Source organism: Panthera pardus, unplaced genomic scaffold (genome assembly GCF_024362965.1).
Source record: "Panthera pardus isolate Hobbes unplaced genomic scaffold, ASM2436296v1 HiC_scaffold_8, whole genome shotgun sequence".
Classification (NCBI taxonomy): Eukaryota; Metazoa; Chordata; class Mammalia; order Carnivora; family Felidae; genus Panthera; species Panthera pardus.
The window spans coordinates 28,875,867-28,898,055 of record NW_026527013.1 but is presented as its reverse complement, the minus strand read 5'-3'; the positions used below and the strand labels follow the sequence as shown (position 1 = coordinate 28,898,055).

The window sequence follows — 22,189 nt, the reverse complement described above, 5'->3', positions numbered from 1 at the left end:
TCCTCCCTCTTAGGCAAAAGTGCTGAGCAATAGTTAGCAGAGAGCAGGAGGAAATAAAATGATGTGCTGAGGGTAGCCAAATGCAATTGTATGCTTGCTGACTTTTGCTTTCTTCTCAGCAGTTAAGACATTCCACTGGAGCTAAGTTTACTAAGATTAATGCTAGATGGAAAAAGAATGCACTCGTACTGCTTCTAGTCGATGGTTAAATAAAACCAGCTGGCCAAATAAAGCATTTAAACTAAAATGCAGAGTGGCATTTGAATTGGGCTGGATGAAATTTATCACGCAAGTCAGTTGTGCAGTTGCGTGGAGGACCTAGTTTTGTAGGAAGGAGAAAGCCAGCCAGTTTGGTGTAGGTAATTTCATCCTGCCCAGTCTCTGTGAACCCTAAGTGAATTACCAGAAATGAACTTCCAAGTGGGAAGCAATGGGAAAAGTACCTAGCACCTTTCTGTGACACATTAAAATCGAGTTGGTTTTTTACATGGAAAAATGTAATTGTTTCCTCTTTGCTAGGTATATTTATACGCATACCACTACATGGCATTGTTCTTTGATTCATTGTTTAATTTCTGTTCTGCATGAAGTATTTTAATTTAAAGAATTCATTCTGGGGAATTATAGGGCTGCAGTTTCATCAAGAGTCTTTGGTGGCCAGGGTGAAATATGCCATAATTTTCCATTTGTTTTCATCATCAATTATGTTTTTGACAATTTTAGCTTTTTTTCCTGTCGTTTTTATTACAGCAATCATGACCGTGACCACTTTAGTTAAAGTTGAAAAGCCATTTTGATTTACCTTATATTTTAAGTTATTCCCAACTTTATGACAGATCTACTTCTGGGTCTGAGTTTTTAATGTTTATTTTGAGGGTGAAGAAGAATTTTACAGGCAAATTAGAGAAAACTTCTCTTGAATGATCAAAACGAGCTATAAAAACACGGTTTTGAAGATTTGCTTTGGGATGACTAAACTCCAGCCCATGACAGCTGGTTGGCCTGGACTTCTGTAATGGCTTTCGGCCATATAACTCCGCCTATCTCTGGACCGTTGCACCACATCTTGATATCTTCTTAGAAATAAATTCTCATCAATTTTTGGAATTGGTGATATTGTAGCAATCTTGAGAACCTTGCAATCTTTAGGTACAGTTATGGGGTTCACATTTCTCTTGGAGAGGGTTTTCACCCAGCACAGTCCATTTCCTCTGCTCTCAGCAAAAATCTGTTGTTAAATTGGTATTCTGGAGTCAGACATGGATTCAGTCCCGGTTTGGCCTTTATTAGCTATTGGACCATGGACGCGTCATTTACCCGCTCTGTGTCTCAGTTTCCTAGTTTGTGTACATGTTAGTTGCAGCTGCTCTTCCTAATATTCCCATCATCGTCATTGTCATCAAATCAGCACCCTTCTGAATGTATTCATCAGACATTTTGACAAGTCTGTGGTTTTTGGATGCTTCAGGATATTTCTGAAGAGCATGTCGTGCCTAGAGAAGGACCAATTCTGCCTTCTCTTTAGGAATCACACGAAAAGAGAGCTTTCAGGTTGTGTGAGACGTGAGACCTCTGGAAGTAAAATGTTGTCAGGTTGAAGGTTTGTAGGCGTCAGGGTAAACACTTTCTTTGACTGTGTGTAAATTACTAATTAATGTCCTCTTAAGAAATTAGTGATCTAAATGCCAGCTAGTTAGATTCTTAAGGAATTTTTGAAGGGAGTCTTGGTAAGTATAGAGGGACTTCTCTGTCCTTCCGCTTTCTTCCCAGTATTTATGTGTTTCCCCTTCCTGACAGCACCTTTATTTCCTTTTAAGGTGATTTGATTAATGGAACTGTAACCAGGAGTCTACACTCAGCCTAGGGCTGGGGGCGTGATCACCAGCTTGGTTAGGTGGGTGCTCGTGTACAAGTTGAATCTTGAGCTGCGGCATTCTTCTCCTTTTTCCAAGTTGGCATTCTGCTCTGAAAATATCTACTCCACTCTGGGACCACCTTAGCTCTTCCCATTCCCCAGTCTCCATGTCTGTCTCGGTGACTGATGGTTGCTAAGCCTTTGTTTCCAGTCTGCCTTGGATTTGCTGAGTCCCTAGTTTCCTTCCAATAATCCTCAAATTAGCCAACTGGCTTCTACTGCTTTGCAACTACAGAAGCCTAAACTGGTAGAGTAGCTTACACATTAGGGAGCTAGATTTGGAATAAATGGAGGATGTCTGGAGGTTTACAATTAAAATACCATTCATTACTTTCTTCCCTCACGGGCAAGTAACTGAACATTTTGCAGTAGGTCACAAAAGATGCAGAGTTCTCAATTAGTATTTCAAACATGGGCTATTTTGCTGGACTTCCCACTACTCCTTTGTTTGGCACAAAGAAGTCACTTGTGGCTGCTTTTCTGAGCTCTCAAAGGATGTGTGTGTACGCAGGGGTAGAGGTGGAAAGGGCAAGAGAAGCAGAGAGGTCTTCCCTCCAGTTTCTGGGGCCCTGGTCTCTCTGTGGCAGGTGGCTTGTAAAGGGACTGTGATTTCCTTCTGCCTACTCTAGCCTCCCAAAACAAAACTTGTGAGATATTTTGCTGCTTTTCCCTGAGTTTTATTCCTCTGTTGAACACTTTTCTTGCCCTACTGAACACCTTCTTTTCAATGATGTGTAAAATGTGATTGAAAACTCAATTATTTTCGTCTCTGGCATTGCTTGTGGTTTCTTGACAACGGAATGGGCAAGTGGGCTCCATTTCCCCTGGTGTCTTGTTTGTTGACTGCTTCTGTGTTCTGTGCAGTGCCTAGAACAAAGTTGGTTGATGATTTTTTTTTTTTTTCCACAGGAACATCAATTGTGCACTCCTCACTGTGAATAAGTAGCTTGACAGCATTGTATGGGTGGAAAGAGCCCTAACTGAATCGTTAAGAGCTTGGGCTCTGCTCTTCGTAACTTTATGATTCTGGGAAAAATACCTAACTTTTCTTAAGGTCTTAACCTCACCTGTAAAATCAGGGTAAGCCTTGCCCTGTCTACCGCATAGAGCTGTTTTGAGGGATGACATAAAGGCACCGTGTGTGAAAGTGCTTAGCCAGCTATCAAATGCTGCGTGACATCAGTGTGTTAGGTGATGATGATGATGCCACTTATATTTATTAAACACATTGAAAAATCAAGGGCTTTTTACTTTTTATTTGTTATTATTTTTTTTTAGAAGGCTGAGTAGAAAAGGGACTTAAATTTAAAACCAAAGATAAAACCAGGGGCACTTGGGTGGCTCAGTTGGTTGAGCACCTGACTTTGGCTCAGGTCATGATCTCAAGGTGTGTAAGTTTGAGCCCCAAGTTGAGCTCTGTGCCGACGGCTCAGAGCCTGGAGCCCGCTTTGGATTCTGTGTCTCCCTCTCTCTCTCTGCCCCTCCCCTGCTCGTGCTCTGTCTCTCTCTCTATCAAAAATAAATAAACTTCAAGAAAATAAAAAATAAAAACAGAACTCTGCCTACTGCTTGTGCTGGATATTCTCTGTGCCTCCAGCTTCTTGTTCCTCTGAAAGGCTCTGTGCCCCAGGGGGCTAACCTCTGTTGTCAGCATTACCTGGGCTTCCTAGCTCTCCAGCTTTTTGTTGCATTAGCCCATGGAAGGCACTGGGTGAAAATCCGAGAATTCAAGGTTAGAATATCATTCCCTACCTTCCTTGTCACACTTTGGTTGGTAGTGACTATAACCCTCTAAGGAGGGCCACAGTTCCTGCCAAGGGCCCTTCTTCTGTGGCTAGAGCTCCCGCTGCTCTCTGGGAACTGCTCCTTCTCCTTGCCCCTTTAAGTCTGGGGGAGCGACAGTTTTGTTTTTGCTAACTGCATGGTACTGGACTGTCCCTTCTGGCTTCCCTTACCCTTTCCCACACCCTTTATTCCATTCACCTCAAACACCCCAGGTGAAGCTGCTACCTCTTTCCTGATGTGACCTTGATGGCACAGAGGAACTTCTTTCTTTATATTTACATGTCTTTCTGCCATCCTCAGTTCAATTCAGCAAATGCCTTTTTAGAACTTCCAGTGAGCCAGGAACATAGTAGGTGGTGACGGCACACTTTCAAGAACTAGATATTTTGGTGGTGCGTTTGGAGGGATTATATCCATCAGTTTCTAAAAAGCAGGTATGGGTCGACTGAAAAACCTTATGTTAACCCTAGTATGTGAAGATATGTAATATCTTATTATCTTACACGTTATGAATTATCTTTTAAAATTCATTTTTATTTTTGTCAAAGCAGCTTATGTACATGGTTTGAATAAAACAGCACTAAAAAGCAAATATCGAAAAATGCAACACCTACCTCCTCCTGCGTTTCTCCCACCCTTCCAACGCCCACCCCCCCAGTGGGCAACTTTCAGCTCTGGTACTTCCGGTGTTTATCTCTGTTTCCAAATAATGTGCTTATACTGTGTTTTCCTGCTGTATCAGTGTCAGCAATAGCTCTTTGACACTCCCCACCCTCACTGCTTCTGGTCCCCGTAGCCTCTTAACATAATTCTTTCCCAATTTTTGTTTAAATCAGTATGTAATACTTATCACATTGGTCTGATTAGCACTGTTTTCTTTAACATGTAACTTTTGGTCTTCCTTGGAATTAAGATAAGCTTTCAAAATTTGCTTACTTTCCTAGGCATCTTCCTTATGAGGTGTGGCTAGTAACGGCATTTCCATTTTATAGTTGCATAAATTGAGGCTTAAGGTTGAAGTATTTTGCTCAGTCAGATAGCTCATAAGTGTCAGAATTGGGATTAGACTACAGCCAGTCTGTCTACAAAGCCTGCATTCTTTATTTATTTTTTTGGTAATGTTTTTATTTATTTTTAGAGAGAGAGAGAGAGAGAGAGAGAGAGAGAGAGAGAGAGAGTACAAGCCTGGGAGGGGCAGAGAGAGAGAGGGAGACACAGAATCTGAAGCAGGCTCCAGCCTCTGAGCTGTCAGCACAGAGCCCGACGCAGGGCTTGAACCCGTGAACTGTGAGATCATGACCTGAGCCAAAGTCAGACCCTCACCAACTGAAACACCAGGCGCCCCTACACAGCCTGTATTCTTAATCATGACATGATTTGCAAGCACTGTCACTTCAGTTGTTATCCTAATGGCCGTGTTAAAATAAAACAAAATGAAGACTTGAGGTCTCTCTTCAGATTCAAAATCAGTAGATCTGAAATGGGGACCAGGAACCTGTCGTTTAAAAAGCTCCACAGATGATCCCATTGACAAGCAGGGTTTGAGAACTTTTCTTCTTAATGTCCTATCATTACTGTCATCACCATCCTCCCCATCATGACCACCAGCAACATCACCACCACCTCCATCATCGGCCACGAATGACCGTCTTGTGCTCTCAGTGGCTAAGTAGAAATCCTGCTGTTGGTTAAAGCAGCTGCTTTCTGACCTCCTAGGTGAGATCGTACTGGTAGGTGATTCAGGTAATGATTTATCAGGCCATTTTTAAGTTTGGCCAGTGCTTTGGGAGGAACTATGCCCCATAGAAGTGGACAGGTGTATTTTTTTCACCTCAGTTGGTAGTTACTTTATCTGGATTAAAAAATAAAAAAAAAAAGGCAATGAGAACATTGTCTCTGTACTTAACCCTGACCTTAAACGGACTCATTTTTTTTTTCCCTGAGTCCCCTAAAATGACTTCTGGAGGAAATAGAAAGCTAAAGGAAAAGAAAAACTTTGATGTCTTTGTTCTATTTGCTTTCCACGCCCCCCCCTCCCCCCCAGCTTGTGGCATTTCTTGTTTATCAGGCAGGAGAGAAGCAGTAAAATTTGGCCTGGGGTTTTCTCATCCCTAGGTGTGAAATTATTTCAGAACTATAATAATAATACTTTGCATTTCTATAGTCCTTTTATTTGAAGATCTAAAAGTATTCTGTTGGTGTTAATAGAGCTTCCCAGCACCCTCTGAAGTAGGTAAGTATTATTAGAGAAGATTTCCTCCAAGAACATTTTCACTTCATATCCCATGTGTGACTTGAAAATGCTTTTGTATTATTTGGGAATCTGAACCATTTAAAGTGCCATGCATATAGGACACTTGGTTTCTTTATATGCAGTCTTCACTAATTCACAGCACATTGAGGTAAATATAGTCCATTTCCCATGAAGGGGTGTGGCATTATTTAGAGAGAATTAAAATAAAAGCATTCTCTTGTTGCCTTTTATTTGAATGCTTTTGAAAATATTCAGTGATGTCCACCAGCTATGGAACTGTCTATCTTACAATTAATTTTCCCTTTCTAAGGTAGCAGGACTTGCAGGAATATACTGAATAACTCGTGGGGATTTGTCGGCAATGTGGTGTCTTTTGGGAGCTCGTGACATGTCAAGCCAATTAAAAATACAAACCGACTTTGCATTCTGATTTAAAGGTTTAATTCTGAAAACTTGTTTTGAATGTTGCATGCCTGAATTTTAATCATGCATACATACATACCTCATTACATTTTTCCCCCTCAAAATGTTGGGAAGTTCTATCTTGGTGGTGTTTGGGGTGTCTGCTCACTTAGTGTCATTGATGCAGAAGTGTTACATGTCTGCCATAGCACATGTCGGGGAGCAAGAATGTCCCGTTCTATTCAAGGACCTTCTGGCAAGACTAAGAATCAAATTGACATGAGACAGATTAACAAGAGGGAAACAAATTTAATTTTATCCATATGGAGAATCCACATAGACATGGAGATTCCAAAAACAGTCAGGCAAAATGAGGTATATGTATCATTCTGACTTGAGAAGGGCGTGGGGGTCTGGGACTCAAAAGGGAAGGAATATAATTCACAGGAAGATGAAAAAGAGTAAATATTGGGTAAACAAATGTTTGGTGGGCCACTCGGAAACAATGGGACACAGAAAGGACTTTGATGAAACAGGACTGACTTTGTTCCTGTCTACTAGGAAAAGAGCTTGTCGCAAATCCTCTGGGTTTCAATTGCCTTTTTTAAAAAAAATGTTTATTTATTTATTTTGAGAGATAGATAGAACAAGAGCTGGGGAGGGGCAGAGAGAGACAGGGAGAGAATCCCAAGCAAGCTCTGCACTGCCAGCTCACAGACCGACTTGGTCCTGATCTCCCAAACTGCGAGATCACGACCTGACCTGAAATCAGGAGCCAGCCAGGCACCCCTCGATTGCTTTTTAACTGAAAACACTCAGACTTGCCCATCTTGGGCCTGCCTTCCCTTGGCCCCTGCAAACAGAACATTCAAGAAAAGACCTTCTGTTTCTTAGTCTGTGCTGGCTATTCTAGGAGGTTCCTCTTACAAGCAATGTTGGGTGGCCCTGCTGTGCTCTCCAAAGGAGGTTGGGCTTTTTTGGATTTCATGGACCCAGTATTCATTTTCCCAGCATCTCCTCACCATCCCCACCAAAAGTCCTGTTGCCTCCCTAGAGATCTACCTGGGAACAGAGTGCCAGCCTCTACTACTTCAAGGAACTGGAAAACCTCCAGCTTCTCCCCAGTAGTAGGAAGGTCCAGTCCCACCCAAACAAGGTTAAAGGAAACAACTGTTTTAAACGACATGATCCAAACTTGTTTTTATCGTTGTCTTTTTCTGCCAGTGTCTAGCATGTACCCCTCCATGAATTTAGGCTGTCGAAAAAAAAATCCTTAGTGGGGGCCAGATTTGGTTGAGAGATTGCCCTCTAGTACTTTCTGCTTTGGGACAAAGGGACTGGAAGCTCTGTTGAAGTTCTTGAGATCAGAAAGGGAACTATACTGAAAGCATAACGAAAACTACGAGTTGGTATGCTTAAAATATGCTGCCCCCCCACTGAGACGAGGTGATGCTTCAGCATTTGTGGTGTTCTTTATGACTCTTATGATGGAGAGAGCATCAGATGATCGCATGGTTAATTCTTTTCCTGGCCTTTCAATTATCTACCTCTTTGGGAGAAATTCACTTAAGACCCATCATTTGAAGATTTGGAGGAATGTGGGCAAGACTATGTATCTCTGCACCATTTTCTCCTGAGTCTTTTGCTCCAAGGAGGTCATATAAATTTGTTGCTAATTATATGAAGATAGATTTATCAGTCAAGATGCTTTTGGCTACAAATAATCAGAAAGTCAACTCAAAATGGTTTAAACAATAAAAGAATTAAGAAAAAAAAAAAAAGCTTCCCACCCTCTCCATATCTACCTGGGGAGCCCCATGCATGTCATGATTGATAGGAAGGCATTATAAAACCTGGGCTCTGAATGTCTGGAATCCAGCCTCAATCTACTTTTCCCTGGTGCCAAGCAACTGGGGTCCCACCAGGGTGCCTTTGATGGTTGTCACTGTGCTGTAGGGAGAGGATTTCAGCACTAAGCTGTTGACAGATTGTTAAGCATTGTCACTTCTTTTGTGAATTTCTCTACCAACTTGCATTTGAACACAAAATAAAAGCCATCGGAATAAGGAAAATGAATTATCTCAAGGAACAAGATATCCCAACAGAGCAACTCCAGGCTCTGTTAATTCAGTGGCTCAACAATGTTATTAAAGTCTTCATTTCTTGCCTTTTTCCTCTGCCATCTTCACGGTTTTGACTTGGTCCTCAGACCAAGGTGCCTTAATGGTTCTAAGATGGCTGCTTCATTCTGGGGAGTCATCTCTACTAATGGTAGCATCCCTTGGCATAAGAAACTATTCTTTGTATCCTGTTTTAAAAACAAGGGACCTTCCCTGTAACCCCTCTAGCAGGCTTCTCCTTAGGTGACATTTGGCTGATTGCAGCCACATACTCCTTTCTAAATCATACACAGGCACATGGGATGGGATTACCTTGATTGGGTTAGATTGGTGCTTTCCAATCTAAATTTGTTCTTGTCATGGTACACCTAGAAAATGAAAATGTTTGGTCAGCACATTAAGTAAACAGAAGAGGCTGCTCATATTTGAAATTTTTTTAACGTTTATTTATTATTGAGAGACAGACAGAGACAGAGCATCAGCAGGGGAGGGGCAGAGAGAGGAGGAGACACAGAATTTGAAGCAGGCTCCAGGCTCCGAGCTGTCAGCATGGAGTCGGACACGGGGCTCAAACCCACCAACTGTGAGATCATGACCTGAGCCGAAGTCGGATGCCCAACCGACTGAGCCACCCAGGCGCCTGAGGCTGCTCATATTTGGACGTGGCTTGTGTATGGGTATGTGCATGCGTGTGCCTGTGTTGGGGGTGTGAGTGGGGTCTGTCTGGCTGTCTTGACCCTGTTCTGCCTGGCTGCCTTAGGGGCTAAAGAGATGATATCTGAGCAGCTATAACCCATCCCGTTCTTAAACTAATCAGGATTTACCCCTGAGCTGGGTTAATCCTCACTTTCTCTGGGCATATGGCTTTGTGGAGGGAGGATACTCCAGTAAAATTTAAGTTGTACTTTTTTTTTAAAGTTTATTTATTTATTTTGAGAGAGAAAGGGAGGGCAAGCATAGAAGGGGCAGAGAGAGGGAGAGAGAATCCCAATCAGGCTCTGCACTGTCAATGCAGAGCCGGATGTGGGCCTTGAATCCACAAACCGTGAGATCTTGATCTGAGCCAAAGTCAGACACTTAGCTGACTGAGCCACCCAGGCATCCCTCAGTTTTACTTTTAAGGCAGAAGAGGGGATGGCTGTTGGATAAGCCCTCAGCAGTGTCTGCTGCATAGGTGTTTCTTGTCTTTATATATACCTAATATCCTTCTTTGAGTCAATAGTTCCTTATGGAGAAAGGACAAAGTTTTGCAATTTTAAGTACTCAGTGATTATTTGTATATTGCATGAATGGGTATGTACTAACGTACTTGACTAACTGATGCTTTCATTACCACTGATCTCCTAGAATGTGCCAGAAATGTGCTGTAGGAGGTGCAAGAAATGTGGGCCCCCGCTGATGATTTTACACCTAGGGAGGGAGACCGGTCATAACTACTAAACAACACATATATAATTAAAAGTTAAGTCCTCTTGCAACAGGAGGCAAAACAGAGCAGGCCTCTTCATACTTGCTGGTCTGGGAGGGCTTGAGTTTATGACATTTTAGCTGAGGTCTGCAAGAAGGACCAGAGGGGGAATCCGCCATGCAGGGTGTCATAGCCTTGGCCCTTCTAACTACCGCTCAGTTCAGAATCATTTGTTTTTAAGAAACGAACCAAACAAAAACAACCCAAGACGGAGCATTTGCTCTAAGACCACCAGCTAGTTCACCGATTTGAGGGCAGGTTGGACTGAGAGCCTTCTGAGACACTGGCCCAGGAAGTGGTTGACCCTCTCGAGCAGGACAGGTACACGGATAAGCCACACTGTCTCTCATTGTCTCCGTCCTGAAGCACAGTGACCAACTCGGGCTGCACGTGCTCTCCCACTGCTTCTCCCTGCACACCGGCTGCTGTGCTGCACGTATCCTGGGCCACCTTGACTGTCCCTGCAGCCCCCTCTGTCCCACTTAAGGGGTGGATAGAGACTGACAGCAATTACTCCAGTTCCCCTTTCCTGGGGGGCATTGTCTGAATCGCTTGATCTAGGTCAGGTGCCCACACTTGCTGGAGTCCGCTGCGGTCTGGGCACAGGGTCCACCTGGCCGGCTGCCTACTTAATTCTACTTAATCCCTCTCAGTAGGATTGGGAGAGAGTCTCTGACAAGGAGCACTGTAGGCCAGGTGGACGGATTAATGCCCTTGTTAAATGCTGTTTTCCAGGTTCTCCAACCTTAGTAACACTGGGAGGGTCCCGATGATGTAAATAATTTAGCTATTACCTGAGTTACTTAGCCCAGTACTGATGCCTACTGTAGGGCACAGGATACAGCAGGTACTTAAGAAGTAGTTAGTGATGATAATAGTAGCCAAGTGGACTGTGAGCTATGTGGTAGTTCTTTCTTAACGGTGCAGGTCAATTATATTATTTTAATGGAAATGCTTCTTTGTTTTGCAGACAGAAACACTCTTTCGTAGATGTCAGTCTATCTTTAAGCCGCTTTACAATTACTTTATTTGTAGTACAAAAATACTACATTTGCATTTTAGTTTATTTGGGAAATGGATTAGCAAAGAGAAGAAAATAGAAATAGCTCAAGATCCTACTGCCCAGGGATGACCACCTATGGCCTTTTGGGGTATGTGTTAACAGTTTTCTATGTAGACATGTTTAAAAGAAATGGGACGCATTTCCACTTAAAAATGATTACGTATTGCTTTTTAAACTTGCATTGTGAACACTAAAAATTTTTCTATCGCACCCTCATTCAGAGCGGCACCGTATTCCGTCGTGTGGATGTAGCACACAGAAGGGGACACACAGAAGGGGAAGTCACATCTGTCACTGAATGGGGTCCTTCGGCTGGCATGGATTGGAATGCTGACCCCGAGGCTGTATGGCAGTGCAGATACCGCAGGGCGATCCTTGACAGTGGTCAGAAATTAAGTTTGCACGATAATGATCACGCTTGTCCCCGGGGCCACCACTTTCCTGAGGATAATTTGCATGAAGCTATTTTTCTGTTTTGCAAGGAGGAAGTCTCAGCTGGAGCATCCCTGTAAGGAAAATAATCAGCATCCCCCTCAGGGTTCCAGGAAGCTTTTTTGCCGCTCAGGTCAGGGTGGCCCCTGCAGACTGCACTTGCAATAAAGCAAATGCAAGCATGCCAAATTGCTTTGCTCCAGCTTAACCCTACTCCAGAATGAATCCATAAATGCTACAAAAGGAAAGCTTATGAACATATGCTACGCAGAACTCAGAAAGCGTCCTGCCTGCTTAATCCTCTTCCTACTTCAGGGGGAAGAAAAAAGTCTGTTTATACTTGAACTGAGAATTGAGGGATCACAAAAATGAAGATTGGATGCCTTGCTAGAAATCACCAGTTGTGTTTTCTCATTTCCCTTAGAGCCATGGGTTGATTTTTCAATACAGCTGTGTCAGTGGGGAAATGTGCCGCTCTTTCTAGAGTTCTTAGATTCACTCCCAATTATGTGGCTGTGTCTAAATGCCTTTTGAGGAAATGTAAGTTCACCCTGTTGAAACACAGAGTGTTCATTATAGTGCGTTCTGAGGACTGGAGGCCATCTCTTCATGTCACTGTCTCCCCCCTCCCCCCATGACTCCCCACTTAGATTATTACAGATGGCAAAGGGCGCTTCTCCACTTGGCTTTCTTGGAGCGATTCTTCCATGGAGAGTTGCACGGCATCGAGCTGGATGTGCACTAGCTCAGGGGTTCAGGAGCGCGCCCTGGCACCTAGCATGCATGTTCGTCCTTCTGGTTCAAGATGATTCCCCTGTAAAACAGTTCATCTTTTTCTTTGCTGACGTATCGGCTTGCGGACACCTACGGACGCTTTCTGATAAGCTTTCGGATAAGCTTGGAGGACCCAAGTAGGTCTGCTTCAGTCCCTTTCCATCTCAGGGAAGTGGATGCTGTGTTTCTGCCTGTGTCTTATCTAATGCATGTCTGTATCTTCCGGCTCTCTTGGGACAGAGGTCTACAGGGCCATTCGGTTTGACACCAAAGGCACTATCTGTGTAGAGCCAGTCATAATGGATAACTGTAAACATGACTAGATGCCTGCCCAAAGGGGGCGTTAACCAAAGGTGTGTGAATCTGCTCGGAGGGGCAACAGCTGAGATGTCAGAGTAGTTCACCATCTCCTGGGTAGAGGCATTGGGAGATTGTTTTCTGTCTGGAAAATATGACAGGCATCAGATCCCGAACGTTCCCTCCTGTGGCTGTAGGTGTGCATCCTTCTGATTTAGAAATGAGGGACGCTCACTGGGCATTACCAGTGCAGGAGATTCAGAGTGAGAAAGAAGTGAAAAATGTAGGGGGCTTCAAAATGGGAATGAATTGTGGTCATCATCGACCCAGGATGCACTTGGGAGGATGCACTTATGAAGAACCGTTTGTACATGATGCTATGCCTCTTGATGGCACTGGGACTTGCTAATTTGCTCCATTTTCTTTGTGAACGTTAAAAACTCTGATTCTAGTGTTAAATAACAAAAATTCAACTGAGTATATTTTAGAAAATCTAATCGGCTGTATTAAACAATTCATGAATCATGAATCAGGCAGCATCCCAACTAAGCGAGTGGTGGAGGGGAAGTCCAAAGAGCTACAGGAAAAGAAACGTTTTTAAAGGTAGAGAGGGAGTGGAAAAAAGGAAATTATTCGCAAAGAATTCATTGTTTTAGGCAAGATCTCCCTCCTAAGGGGAGTAGAAGGAGTCTCTCAGTAAACTTTCTGGTGCTGGCCACTAAATCCCCAGGTTGACTGGCTAAAGGTTATATTCTTTGGGGGTTGAAACTGCAGTTAGGTTAGGTATTAAGTCTCAGTTTACTGACTTGGGACCTTAGCCTAACTGACACCATTTGGGGCCTGTGGTTTTCTTTTTAACACTGGCAAACCAAGGAACCATCGGGATGGCGAAAGCATGTGGGTGTTACACTGTAACAACACAGAACCATTATGCAATTGATATTTATCATGGTACTGTGATCTTATTAAAAAATGCAGCCAGCATCTTTAGCTTATGATCAACTCTAGGCAATATGGTAGTCACTTTTCTTTAATTCTCTCATTTAATCTTTATCACAACTCATGGGACAGATACTTTTCTTCAGAATTTAACAGATGAGGGAACCGAAGTTCAGAGAAGTTAAGTAACTTGACCAAGATTGCACAGCTTGTAAGATGGAGTCATTTGAAAAGATAGAATGTGGTATATCTTTGTACAGCTAGGGCAAGGGAAGGGGAACTTGTCATTTCTCTGATAAGGCATACTGATGGGGTTTTTGCTGTGTCCCTTGATAATTCTGGACAGAGTTGGGATAATTTGGAGGTGTACCTTAGGCATGCAGGTGCAAAGCTGATTTATTTTTATTCATTCATTCATTCATTCTTTCATTTATGGTTGATGCATTCAAATTCACTCGTGTTTTGTATAAATTAGGCACCTGTTCTGCTGAGAGTTAGGTGTTAAGAGTAGTGGAAAGATGATCAGAGAACTGAGAATCTGATTGGAGAGAAGGTAGCCAGGGAGAGCTTGAACATACGGCCCATTGTGGCAAATATGGCAAGAAGCAGCAGAATTCAGGAGCTTGCTCCAGGAGTTATTGGGGTGACCTCTGGGTAATGTGTCTCCTCCTACTGGGAACCCCTGTTAGTATTCCAGAAATTCAGTCTCAGCACAGGGATTGACATTTGTTCTGCACTGTCAGTCACAATGAAGAGACCTATTAACAGCATGCGATTTCTTTGTGATGGGTAATTTGTGAGCTCAGACGTGTAAAGGAGACGGTGCATAGAAGTGGAGAAAGGCCTACAACACAGCAGACTTTCTCTATGACACATATACGGGGACAGCCCCAGATGGAAATAATTGTGAAGTAGGCAACAGCCTGCTCTTTCGTACCCCGATTTCTCATAGCTTGTGACACACACTCCACACTGCACCTACAGCCCCAAGCACGTGGCCTTTGCACAGGCTTCTTCAGGTTCTCAGTCCCCTTCCTACCTCTGTTTGGTGGTGGGGGTGGGGGGTGGGGTGGGGGGTGGTGGGTGTTGAGAATCCTGATATCACTCATTTTGTACTCTTTACTGTGAAATTAAACCAATAGTTTATTACAGTGTTTCACATGATACAGGAGATGATTTTACATAGTACATGAGTGAACACTTTTTGGATTAGTCACATTAATTTTTTTTAATGTTTATTTATTTTTGAGAGAGAGACAGAACATGAGCAGGGGAGGGGCAGAGAGAGGGGGGGACACAGAATCTGAAGCAGGCTCCAGGCTGTGGGCTCTTAGCTCAGAGCCCGACGCGGGGCTCGAACCCCTGAACTGCAGGATCATAACCTGAGCCGAAGTCGGATGCTTAACCGACTGAGCCACCCAGGCGCCCCAGTCACATTAATTTTTTTAAAGTTTCTCCATTTGTGGCAAGTGATATTGGCTGTATACGCACGATAGTGAATATGTACAGTGGCAATATGGAATTGTCTTTCTGAAAACTTAGTTTAGCAAAATTGAGTAGATTAAAAGAAAAATATTATATTAATGCTAGAACATGGGCTCACACACAGATAGGAGAATCGGGAAAGGAGAATGTGAGTTCCTGAAGTTTTAGAACAATTTACCTGGGTGTATTTGCGTTTCAGACTTTTATCTTTAGAATTCTGTGTTTTGTCTCACAGGACGAGAATTTGATTGATCCGGGTAGAGGGAGCACCTCGGAGCTCTTGCTTCCTAGGTAGCCACCTACTTCACCCTGCAGGGTTATGATTTACTTGTGTTACAGATGACTGGTGTCACACCAGGTTTTTCTTTTAGTTAATGGTTACACTGTAGAGGAAGTGATTCTTCCTTCATGGTGTCCAGTTTGCTGCAACTATGAGGCTTGTGGCCGGGGCGTTTTTCATGGAAAGCTCATGTGAACGTGCACGGTTGCTGGTTACAGTGTGTACAGTAGATGTAGTGTCTAAAGCAGCCAGATGAAGAGTAGCAACCACGTAACCACACAGTTGCATCACAGAAATGCAATAGAATAAATAGAGTATTCATTTCATGTACCGAAAACAGCACCTGAATCTACTCCTGAGCCATTTTGAACGAGGGGCAGGAAGAATTGTCACAACAAAGAGAGGTGTTTCTCTGAAATAGTAATCAGGCTGGGACAGAGAACAAGTTACTGCAGTATTCAGTGGGCCCAAGGTATCAGAATCTAGGGGCTTGCTAGTATTAGACCACATGACAGGGTTTTTGGTCTTTGAGAGGGTCTGTCTCCAGGCAGAGCCAAAAGTGGGAGCCCAGGGGACTAAGAGCAGCCTGTGCTGGTGGAATGAAATGAAACTTGCCGATAACGTGCACATCACAGGCCAGGTGACATCTTGGGCTTCTTTCCACCTTGTGATTGGATGATTTTTTCCCTGCCCCACAATGTATTTCATTGGTTGGGTGCATCTTGGAAGTGCTAAAAGGAACACTTATTCCTGAAGGTCTGTTTTCACATCATTTTCTTTTTTTTTTTTTTTAATGTTTTATTTTTGAGAGAGAGCGAGAGTGCACGTGCACACAGTGGGGGAGAGGCAGAGATAGAGAGAGAGAGAGAGAGAGGGAGAGAATTGTCAGCAGCAAGGCCAGTGTGGGGCTTGAACTCACCAACTGGGAGATCACGACCTGAGCTGAAGTCCTATGCTCAACCCACTGAGCCACCCAGGTGCGCCAACATCATTTTCTAAATGCATCGGAGAGGCTATTGCTACACAAAGTTATTATTTATGCTTTTTGTAGAGACAGACATTGGTGTTTCTATAGTATGTATCTATTTGCTGGTTAGAGACTCCTACTTGTTACTGAGCAAGAGACAGGATTTACTATTATTGCTATTCTCGGTCATTACTTGGTTGGGTTTTTCATCTAGTTTTGGGGCCCAACTCCTCGACAAAGAATAATTAATTACTTTCAGAATTTAGGCTCCTGTGTCACCAATAGATAATTTGTAAATTTAAGAATATTATTTTAACTTAATAATGGTCACTTTTCACGGCGCCTGGTTTGGCTCAGGTTATGGTCTCATGGCTCTTGGGTTCGAGCCCCACCTCGAGGTCTGTGCTGACAGCTCAGAGCCTGGAGTCTGCTTCAGAATCTGTGTCTCTGTCTGCCTCTCCCTCACTCGTGCTCTGTCTGTCTGTATCTCTCTCTCTCAAAAATAAATACACATTAAAAAAAAATAAAAAGTAAATAATAACGGTCACTTTTCTTATATTAGGTATGAGCAAGGGAAAATAATCCAAATTATCGAAAAAATGGCAGAAATAAACTTACTTGAAATGCATATATCTTGCAAAAATATTATATTGAAATATTAAATATATCAAAAATAATATAAAGAAACTCAGGCCTAAAATGGTAACTTAATAACTATCCCCAACTTGGCATCAAGATTGGCGAAAGGAATCATTCGGTAATCAGTTCCATTGCCTTCTGTAACTCTGCTATGGACTGGGCATACAGCTGTGACCATCATTGATAATGTCCCTGCCCTATAGTTCCGGTGATCTAGCTTTGAGTAAAAACAGGGCAAATGAAACCATTAATACATTGCATGGTACTTTTTGTGTACAAATCAACTGTTATTTCTTGAAATAGCATGAGTTTTATCCCGACAGGTATATAAACTGAACCCTGGTATTTTAGTCATGGTAGATAAGCAAACCATACATCAGATCTGTGGTCCCTAAATGCTGGAATCTGATTGGCTAAGAGAAATTGAAGGACTTCCATTTTCTACATATTTCATGTTTATGGAAACAAAGAACAAAGCTGGATTTAACCTACTCTTTAATGTATTGATTGTTAAGAGGGGGGAAAATCTATTTAACATGTTATCTTTGACTTCCAGTAAAGCAAAATGAACCTAATCAGTACTGGTGTTTTGAAAAATGTGTCCAGTGTTTACCTCTTAAATGCATTGTTAATGAGCTGTCACGTGAAAGTTTGCTGTAGCTTTGCCTTAAATCTGCTCTCTGAGGCCTCACAGGCCTAAATCCCAGCAAACATTTTCTGGAAATTGTAGGGCACCATCATGATTAACTGTAACCCTCCCTACACTTTCATTACAGGAATTAATATAGTGAATTGCCAAATGAATTGTTTGATGCTGTGAGGGAAAGGAATGCTAAGAGGTTCTCATGAGAGGATCAGCAGCTCTGTAGTTTGCAAAGTCAAAGTTCTGTGTGTTTTCAGACTGCCCACCTTCTTGCCCACAGTATATTTTCGTCTTGGTCTAGCTGGCAAATTGCTGAAGGAAGAGAATGATTGTCATATGTCAACTTTTTACGGAGGTATAATAGACAGGGTTTGTGTACTTGAGAATCCGCAGTATACACATTGATGAACTTTCACAAAGTTTATGCCTGAGGAACCGGCATCTAGAATTAAATATAGAACGTGACACCCTCATGCCATCTACCCTGCTCCCAGCCCAGGCCACCAGGGTCTTGACTCTAACATCACAAATTGGTTTTGCCATGGTTTTGAATTTTATATAAATGGTATAATACAGAACAAGCTCCTTTGTGTGTGGCGTCTTTTGCTCAACATGATGTTTGTAAATCTGGAATGATTTTGTTGTGTTTAACTTTTAGAAATAACATAGGCTTGTGAGTGTCAATTAAAATCATAGGATGGGACAATCCTTGGGAAACTTTGCAGTGTCTTGCAACGATAATGCTGGGTTGGTTGACTGGGCATTCAAGTAGTATGGTGTATTTTAATGTGTTCTGGAAAAAAATCAGTCTCATTTAGTTACTAGTGACTAGTTCAGCCACACAATTTGCATGTGCAAATTTGACAGTGATTTACATGGGATAACTCATTTAGATCTTAATAGATAAAACTGTAAAATTTTTGGATATTAGGGTTCCAAAGGTCATCTTAGGAATGTACTCCCTGAGGTTTATTCTTGTACAGGTTAGCGGATAACTTCTTATAATTGACTAATTAAAGTATTTTTAAACCCAAGGCTATATCTTAATATTTCTGTCCTTTTGTATTTAATTGCATGTCTGTGTGAAGAATCTATAACATTTTCTCTTAAAATGTCCTACAATACATAGGGTATGTCTCACAGGTCAGACTGCCTGCTGGATGACCCTCTTCTGGGAGGCCAAATATGTAGTAATTTTCTTGAAAAGAACATCTCCCACCCCAACACCCTACCCCACCCCAATCAAAATAAAAAATTAAACGCTCTCTCCTCAACAGTGCACTGCAGTGCCTAAGAACATAGAGTTGGTGTCTTTGGGTGTGGAAGTGGATTTCTTAGTCTTGATTAAGTTGCCTTTCCTCCTCTGAAAATAACAACTACACCTCTCTCTTGTTCACTGGGAGCGGTCCAAGAGCACAGAGAAGTGAACACGGTGCCTGGCACCACCTAAATGCTCACTGCCAATTAGTATTGTAAGCATTCCCTTCTGTATTTTTCTTTTAATGCATCATATTTTAATGATTCAAATCAGGCAGGTGATCCTCAGAATAATTCTTTCCTAAACATTATATATCTATATCTATACCTCAGGTATATAAATACCTGGGGTATATCTATATATCTATATTATGTATATATCTAGATCTCTGTATATCTATCTATCTATCTATCTATCTATCTATCTATCTATCTACTATATAAATATCTCCCTACATCATCCCCTTAAGTGGAAGAGATCCATTTAAACACCATCCAGATTAACAGGATGCATCCCTCATAGCTTTTTAAAACTTTTTGTATGGAACAAAAAACCCCAGGAAGCAGTGGTATTTTTAATGCTGGAACAAAGGCAGCATCATTTTTCAGTGTCTCTCTGATGACAATCTGGTTATTAGGCTGTCAGAGTTCTCTGACAGAATGCAGTGTTGGACTACCTAATTACATTGCTTCAGAGTCCAGTGGGGCTGCTGATCTGTTTCCTAATAATTTTTGGTTAGGGTTGTTTTGTTAAAGGCAAACTTATCAGTCATGTGAGAAATGTTTGCTCTTCATGTTCAGTAGCGTAAACATAAAAAAAAATCCACTTAGTCCTGATGTTGTGGGGAACAGTAATAATACAGTCCTTCTTCTTAGACTCCAGATGTCCCATCCATTTGAAAATTTTAGGTTGTTGGGGAAGAAATGTCAAAGAGCCAAAAAGTTCTGTAGTTTTTTGTTTTTTGTTTTCCCTTTGTATTTTGGTGTTGGGAAATACAGCAATGAACATCAGCTGTCTTAAAGATGTACATTTAAAATTACTTTTCACTATTCTCTGGCCTTTATTTTTTATTTTTAAAGACCCAGAATTTCCTCATAGATTGAATACTTGAGCAGTGGAGAATAAAAGATAGGGATGTACTCTGACATGCCAGATACAGCTTCTGTATCAGGGCAGTTTCAGGTTTTGTGAGGGCGGAAGCTTACCTTATTTGCTGGGTGGTCTTCTAAAAAAAGAGAAAAAGAGGCACCTGGGTGGCTTAGTTCGTTCAGCCTCTGACTCTTGATTTTGGCTCAGGTCGTGATCTCACAGTTGTGAGATTGAGCCTCAAGCTGGACTCTGTGCTGACAGAGTGGAGCCTGCTTGGGATCCTCTCTCCCCTTCTCTCTCTCCCCCTCCCCTGCTCTCTCTCTCTCAAAATAAATACATAAATTAAAAATAAAGATAAAGAATAAAAGAATTATTAATGCACAATTGGATACAAAAGTGAGGCACCTGGGTGGCTCAGTCAATTAATCATCTTGACTCTTGGTCCTGGCTCAGGTCATAATCTCACGTTTGTGGGTTCAAGCCTCACGTCGGGCCCTGTACTGACAGTGGGGATCCTGCTTGGGATTTTTTCTCTCTCTCTCTCTCTGTCTCTGTCTCTGTCTCTCCCTCCCCCCCCTGCTGGTGCTCTCTCTCTCTCTCAAATAAATAAAAATAACTTAAAAAAAAAAGATACAAAGGTAAGTTTTCATTTCAGTGTTTCAGTTCAGTGACTTAGTTCCCTTTCTTTCACGATCTCTCTCCCAGAAAAGCTTGACAGAAATGTCTCTTGGTGCCTCCTCCCACTTAGACCACCGACCCCCAGCAACTCCCAACACCCCAGGGGCTCATGCAGCAGGAGCTCTGGAGATTAAGCTGCATTCGCCTGATGTTAATCCTTTTCTGCCTGTTTGAACATGCTGCTGAGTCTAGATGATATCTAGAAAGCTGAGGAGAAGACTTCTAGTAGGGATAAATTAAGATCAAGTCAACCTCAAGTGGATATTACAGATTCTGAAGTGAACTGGAGGCGAAAGATTTTATAAAATATAAAGCTTTAAAGGTAATTCTGAAAAGGTACAATACTTTCAGGGTATGTAGCCTCTGAGAAGAAGTTGTTGTAGGGAAAAAATTCATTAGAAAAGATATTAATAAAAAAGAAGAGGAATCAATGTTTTTTAGAAAGCTATTTCCTGAGGTGTTGACTTCTTTGTATGACTCAAATGGTATGTTCCCCGGCAGCAGAGTGACATCGAGCCTTGACTTCTGTGTAAATCTTTATGCTGTCTTTGGAATAAGATGATTGCAGCACTGGCCTACCATCAGTGGGGCATGAATTGCTGATCTGTTATTTGATGGGTCCAGGAATACCTCCTGTCTTTATCACTAGCGGCCTCATTGGCTCCAACTCTGAAGATAGCTGGTCAAGTAGGAGTTTCATTCCTTGGCCACAGATACTTCGGGACCTATAGAAACCTAAAACCCAAGTCGGCATTCCCATTCTGTACATTTGTCACTTATCTGAACATTTGTCACCAGTCACTTTGTTAAACACTCTGTGATACTAGTATTTGTCAACTATGATTGACTTATACAAAGATGAAAAGAGACCTTGCCTACTGCTTTATCTTTGCAGTTCCAGGGGATGTCGACATCTCACTAATTTGGGAATTTAGGTTAGTTACCTATGTCCTAAGATCAAACTGAGTCGCTGGTACCTTTCAGGTGCTTATTATTTAATGAAAGATGTTCTATAGTTGTTTGGGCATTTGATGGAGCTGTCAGGCTGCGATCTGGGTGCAGAGTGAGTGGCAGAGATGGACAGAGCAAGGTATTAGGAGAGTTTACGGTGGCTTAGGAATGTATTTCACCCACCTGACATTTCGTCATGAGAGAATATACATTCAAATTGCTTGAACTCCTTTTAATTATTTTGTTTGCTTTTTTTTTTTTTTTGAGTGCATTATGTAACAGACTACATGGTTTTTATGCAATAACCACTCTTTTTCTTCTATTTTCCTCCCACATGGACAGTGTGTAACCTTACCTTTGTCATGTTCTTTGTTGTTTTCTCATTCTGTCTTGTGGGTGGCCCAACAGCCGCATCAGTGTCCAGGTTTCCTCTCCATTTAACGGATTATGAAATGCGAACATAAGAAGATGTGCTTTTGTGATTTTCACAAGATTATGCGGTGCATTCCACCGGGATGGGGACCCAGCTCCCTGCCTCCTACCTCTCCTGCTCTAGAGAGACTCATAAATTGGCCAGTTTGGATAATGGGGCCCTCTCAAGTGTCCCACTGTAAGAAGGCATAGAATTGTATGGTGACATCTTAGTTGGCCATTTAATTTGTACAGATATAATATTTTCAAGCCATCTAACCTATCAGATTATCCTGAGAAATGTGTGCAAATAATCTCCTGGAATTAATGAGTGGAAAA

The 22,189-nt window shown here is 42.2% G+C and overlaps 1 protein-coding gene across 4 annotated transcripts in view; it reads left to right on the top strand.

The window, feature by feature from the left end:
* The window catches only part of FHIT (fragile histidine triad diadenosine triphosphatase), a 1,407,040-nt gene that overhangs the window by 33,788 nt on the left and 1,351,063 nt on the right, over nucleotides 1–22,189 (top strand). The gene's annotated exons all lie outside the window — the stretch shown is intronic.